The following is a 5,962-nucleotide window of genomic DNA, read 5'->3' as shown; positions in this document are numbered from 1 at the left end:
TCACGATGTCCCCGCCGAAGGCGGCGTACTTTAAAGTACTGCAGCTCGAGCGCACAAGGTGCGCGGGGAATTGTTAGCGGCGCCGTGCTTGTGCTGGCGGTGACCATGGCTGCCTGCTCCTTTGGTTCACGATGTCCCCGCCGAAGGCGGCGTACTTTAAAGTACTGCAGCTCGAGCGCACAAGGTGCGCGTGGAATTGTTAGCGGCGCCGTGGTTGTGCTGGCGGTGACCATGGCTGCCTGCTCCTTTGGTTCACGATGTCCCCGCCGAAGGCGGCGTACTTTAAAGTACTGCAGCTCGAGCGCACAAGGTGCGCGGGGAATTGTTAGCGGCGCCGTGCTTGTGCTGGCGGTGACCATGGCTGCCTGCTCCTTTGGTTCACGATGTCCCCGCCGAAGGCGGCGTACTTTAAAGTACTGCAGCTCGAGCGCACAAGGTGCGCGGGGAATTGTTAGCGGCGCCGTGGTTGTGCTGGCGGTGACCATGGCTGCCTGCTCCTTTGGTTCACGATGTCCCCGCCGAAGGCGGCGTACTTTAAAGTACTGCAGCTCGAGCGCACAAGGTGCGCGGGGAATTGTTAGCGGCGCCGTGCTTGTGCTGGCGGTGACCATGGCTGCCTGCTCCTTTGGTTCACGATGTCCCCGCCGAAGGCGGCGTACTTTAAAGTACTGCAGCTCGAGCGCACAAGGTGCGCGTGGAATTGTTAGCGGCGCCGTGGTTGTGCTGGCGGTGACCATGGCTGCCTGCTCCTTTGGTTCACGATGTCCCCGCCGAAGGCGGCGTACTTTAAAGTACTGCAGCTCGAGCGCACAAGGTGCGCGGGGAATTGTTAGCGGCGCCGTGCTTGTGCTGGCGGTGACCATGGCTGCCTGCTCCTTTGGTTCACGATGTCCCCGCCGAAGGCGGCGTACTTTAAAGTACTGCAGCTCGAGCGCACAAGGTGCGCGTGGAATTGTTAGCGGCGCCGTGGTTGTGCTGGCGGTGACCATGGCTGCCTGCTCCTTTGGTTCACGATGTCCCCGCCGAAGGCGGCGTACTTTAAAGTACTGCAGCTCGAGCGCACAAGGTGCGCGGGGAATTGTTAGCGGCGCCGTCGTTGTGCTGGCGGTGACCATGGCTGCCTGCTCCTTTGGTTCACGATGTCCCCGCCGAAGGCGGCGTACTTTAAAGTGCTGCAGCTCGAGCGCACCATGTGCGTGGGGAATTGTTAGCGGGGGCGTCGTTGTGCTGGGGGCTGACTGTCCCTAGTGGGTATAGGATAATGTTAATGTACGGGGATCGCTGGGCGGCACGGACTTGGAGGGCCGAAAAGGCCTGTTTCCGGCTGTATGTGTATGATATGATATGATATGATGCCTGCCTGCTCATTTGGTTCATGATGTCCACGCGGCAGGCGGAATATTTTAAAAGCACTGTTCTGTACGAAGTGCACAATGTCCGTTGGGGAAATGCAGCTGGGGGTCGGTCGACCGGCTGACGACGCCTGCCTGCCGATTTGGTTCACGATGTCCCCGCCGAAGGCGGCATACTTGAATGTACCGCCGTTCGCGGCGCGCAATTTGCGGGGGGAGGAATTGTTAGTGCACGTCTGTGTGCTAGGTGACGATGCTTGCCGACTTGGTTCATGCCGTCCACGCCGAAGACGGCGCCGTTTAAAGTACTGCCGCTCGAGGTGCACAATTTGCGGGGGAATTGTTAATGGGCGTCGGCGTGCTGGGTGACGATGTGGAGATGTGGAACGCCGAGCCAGATCTATCTTATTTGTTTGCTTGGCCCACTGGACTTTGCGTGGGCTTTGCAACACTGTGTGCTAGGTTAAATCACGGCCAATAGAGTGAGTGTTTTTAATGATCCTGATCTGATAAGGGGACTAGAGGTAAAAGAGCCGTTAGGAGGCAGTGATCACAACACGATAAGTTTTACTCTGCAAATGGAAAGGTAGAAGGGAAAATCGGAAGTGTCTGTATTACAGTATAGCAAAGGGGATTACAGAGGCATGAGGCGGGAGCTGGCCAAAATTGACTGGAAGGAGGCCCTAGCAGGGAAGACGGTAGAACAGCAATGGCAGGTATTCCAGGGAATAATGCAGAGGTTGCAGGATCAATTTATTCCAAAGAGGTGGAAAGACTCTAAGGGGAGTAAGAGACACCTGTGGCTGACAAGGGAAGTCAGGGACAGCATAAAAATTAAGGAGAGGAGGTATAACATAGCAAAGAAGAGTGGGAAGACAGAGGATTGGGACTCTTTTAAAGAGCAACAAAAGTTAACTAAAGAGGCAATGCGGGGAGAAAAGATGAGGTGCGAGGGTAAACTAGCCAATAATATAAAGGAGGATAGCAAAAGTTTTTTTAGGTACGTGAAGAGGAAAAAAATAGTCAAGGCAAATGTGGGTCCCTTGAAGACAGAAACGGGGGAATTTATTATGGGGAACAAAGAAATGGCAGACGAGTTAAACCGTTACTTTGGGTCTGTCTTCACTGAGGAAGATACACACAATCTCCCAAATGTTCTAGGGGCCGGAGAACCTAGGGTGATGGAGGAACTGAAGGAAATCCACATTAGGCAGGAAATGGTTTTGGGTAGACTGATGGGACTGAAGGCTGATAAATCCCCAGGGCCTGATGGTCTGCATCCCAGGGTACCTAAGGAGGTGGCTCTAGAAATAGTGGAAGCATTGGAGATCATTTTTCAATGTTCTATATAGATTCAGGATCAGTTCCTGTGGATTGGAGGATAGCAAATGTTATCCCACTTTTTAAGAAGGGAGGGAGAGAGAAAACGGGTAATTATAGACCAGTTAGTCTGACATCAGTGGTGGGGAAGATGCTGGAGTCAATTAGAAAAGACGAAATTGCTGAGCATTTGGATAGCAGTAACAGGATCATTGCGAGTCAGCATGGATTTACGAAGGGGAAATCATGCTTGACAAATCTACTGGAATGTTTTGAGGATGTAACTAGGAAAATTGACAGGGGAGAGTCAGTGGACGTGGTGTACCTCGACTTTCAGAAAGCCTTCGACAAGCTCCCACATAGGAGATTAGTGGGCAAAATTAGGGCACGTGGTATTGGGGGTAGGGTACTGACATGGATAGAAAATTGGTTGACAGACGGAAAGCAAAGAGTGGGTATAAATGGGTCCCTCTCGGAATGGCAGGCAGTGACCAGTGGGGTACCGCAAGGTTCGGTGCTGGGACCCCAGCTATTTACGATATGCATTAATGACTTAGACGGAGGGATTAAAAGTACCATTAGCAAATTTGCAGATGATACTAAGCTGGAGGGTAGTGTGAATTGTGAGGAAGATGCAATAAGGCTGCAGGATGACTTGGACAGGTTGTGTGAGTGGGCGGATACATGGCAGATGCAGTTTAATGTAGATAAGTGCGAGGTTATTCACTTTGGAAGTAAGAGTAGAAAGGCAGATTATTGTCTGAATGGTGTCAAGTTAGGAGGAGGGGGAGTTCAACGAGATCTGGATGTCCTAGTGCATCAGTCAATGAAAGGAAGCATGCAGGTACAGCAGGCAGTGAAGAAAGCCAATGGAATGTTGGCCTTCGTAACCAGAGGAGTTGAGTATAGGAGCAAAGAGGTCCTTCTACAGTTGTAGCGGGCCCTGGTGAGACCGCACCTGGAGTACTGTGTGCAGTTTTGGTCTCCAAATTTGAGGAAGGATATTCTTGCTATGGAGGGCGTGCAGCGTAGGTTCACTAGGTTAATTCCCGGAATGGCGGGACGGTCGTATGTTGAAAGGCTGGAGCGATTGGGCTTGTATACACTGGTATTTAGAAGAATGAGGGGGGATCTTATTGAAACATATACGATAATTAGGGGATTGGACACATTAGAGGCAGGAAACATGTTCCCAATGTTGGGGGAGTCCAGAACAAGGGGCCACCGTTTAAGAATAAGGGGTAGGCCATTTAGAACGGAGATGAGGAAGAACCTTTTCAGTCAGAGAGTGGTGAAGGTGTGGAATTCTCTGCCTCAGAAGGCAGTGGAGGCCAGTTCGTTGGATGCTTTCAAGAGAGAGCTGGATAGAGCTCTTAAGGATAACGGAGTGAGGGGGTATGGGGAGAAGGCAGGAACGGGGTACTGATTGAGAGTGATCAGCCATGATCGCATTGAATGGCGGTGCTGGCTCGAAGGGCTGAATGGCCGACTCCTGCACCTATTGTCTATTGTCTATTGTCTATAATCAACCACTTTATTTTGCCCGTCTTTGTGACTCCTCTTTGACACGTCGATCACCGCTGAGGCTGTTTTACCTGTTTCCCCTATGTACCGTAAGGTACACTCCTTACATTGAACTGCATACACCCCATTATTTCGCTCACGGGTTATCCTCTGTGCTATCCAGTCTCTCCTGTCACCCTGTTCTATGTTTTTGTCTATTACCCAGTGGGAGCAGGCCCCATATTGACATTAATTTGTAACCCTACTGCTCCCCTCGTCTGCTGGTTTTATCACCATCTCATGTTTATCCCTCAGCTCTGCCGTGGTCTCCCTCTCTTTTTTTCTGGTGAGGTTCGGCCTATCCTTTGTCATGGGCATATCCCAGGCTGTTTTAGTAACGTTCTTTTAAAACGTGTCGTGTTTGTTTGGCTTTACCCACGTTCCAGCATTAGAGGCCAATTTTTGCAATGTTTCCTGGGTGGGATTTGCCGGTTTTACAAATGGTGTCACTATCTCACCCTGCTTCCTGATACCCTTATGGGGTCGGCTCTGTTCTTGCAGAACCCTCGGGTGGTGCAGAGTCTGGGCCTTGTTATCAATATCTTGCCCTGCTTCCCGATACCCTTGCGGGTTCGGCTCTGTTCTTGCAGATCCCTCAGGTGGTGCAGAGTCTGGGCGGCATCGTCACCCAGCACACCGACGCCCACTGAAAATTACCCACGCACAGTGCGCGCCTGGAGCGGCAGTAGTTCAAACTACCCCTACCCCTACCCCTACCCCTACCGCTACCCCTACCCCTACCCCTACCCCTAACCCTAACCCTAACCCTAACCCTAACCCTAACCCTAACCCTAACCCTAACCCTAACCCTAACCCTAACCCTAACCCTAACCCTAACCCTAACCCTAACCCTAACCCTAACCCTAACCCTGACCCTAATGCAGGCAGAGTTATTTATAAAGTGGCCCAGACTCTGCACCACCTGAGGGTTTTGTAACAGAACCAACCCCATAAGGGTTTCAGGAAGCAGGGCAAGATATTGATAACAAGGCGCAGACTCTGCACCACCTCAGGGTTCTGCAAGAACAGAGCCGACCCCATAAGGGCATCAGGAATCAGGGCAAGATATTGATAAAATGGCCCAGACTCTGCACCACCTGAGGGTTCTGCAAGAACAGAGCCGACCCCATAAGGGCATCAGGAAGCAGGGCAAGATATTGGTAACAAGGCCCACGGGGAAGGCGGCATACTTTGGGGTTATTTTGTAGTGAGTTTTGAAGGCATGTGCTAGTGTTACGCATACCGAGGGCGCGCAAAGTTCGGCGCGCCCGGGCCAAAACGCCTCTGCTGGCCGCGGCCGAGTCGGCCGACGGATTGCCACGGACTTGCTTGACGACCTGTCACTCTCCGTGCATCGGTTGCACGCCCGGTTCGTCCTTTCCATTTGTTTCATGATGTACACGCGGCAGGCGGAATATTTTAAAAGCACTGTTCTGTTCGAAGTGCACAATGGCCGTTGGGGCAATGCAACTGGGGGTCGGTCGACCGGCTGACGACGCCTGCCTGCCGATTTGGTTCACGATGTCCCCGCCGAAGGCGGCATACTTGAAAGTACTGCCGTTCGCGGCGCGCAATTTGCAGGGGGGAGGAATTGTTAGTGGACGTCTGTGTGCTGGGTGACGATGCTTGCCGACTTGGTTCATGCCGTCCACGCCGAAGACGGCGCCGTTTAAAGTACTGCCGCTCGAGGTGCACAATTTGCGGGGGAATTGTTATTGGGCGTCGGC

This window comes from Rhinoraja longicauda, unplaced genomic scaffold (assembly GCF_053455715.1).
Source record: "Rhinoraja longicauda isolate Sanriku21f unplaced genomic scaffold, sRhiLon1.1 Scf000060, whole genome shotgun sequence".
NCBI lineage: Eukaryota > Metazoa > Chordata > Chondrichthyes > Rajiformes > Arhynchobatidae > Rhinoraja > Rhinoraja longicauda.
The sequence above is the reverse complement of the archived record's forward strand: the minus strand, read 5'-3'. Positions refer to the sequence as shown.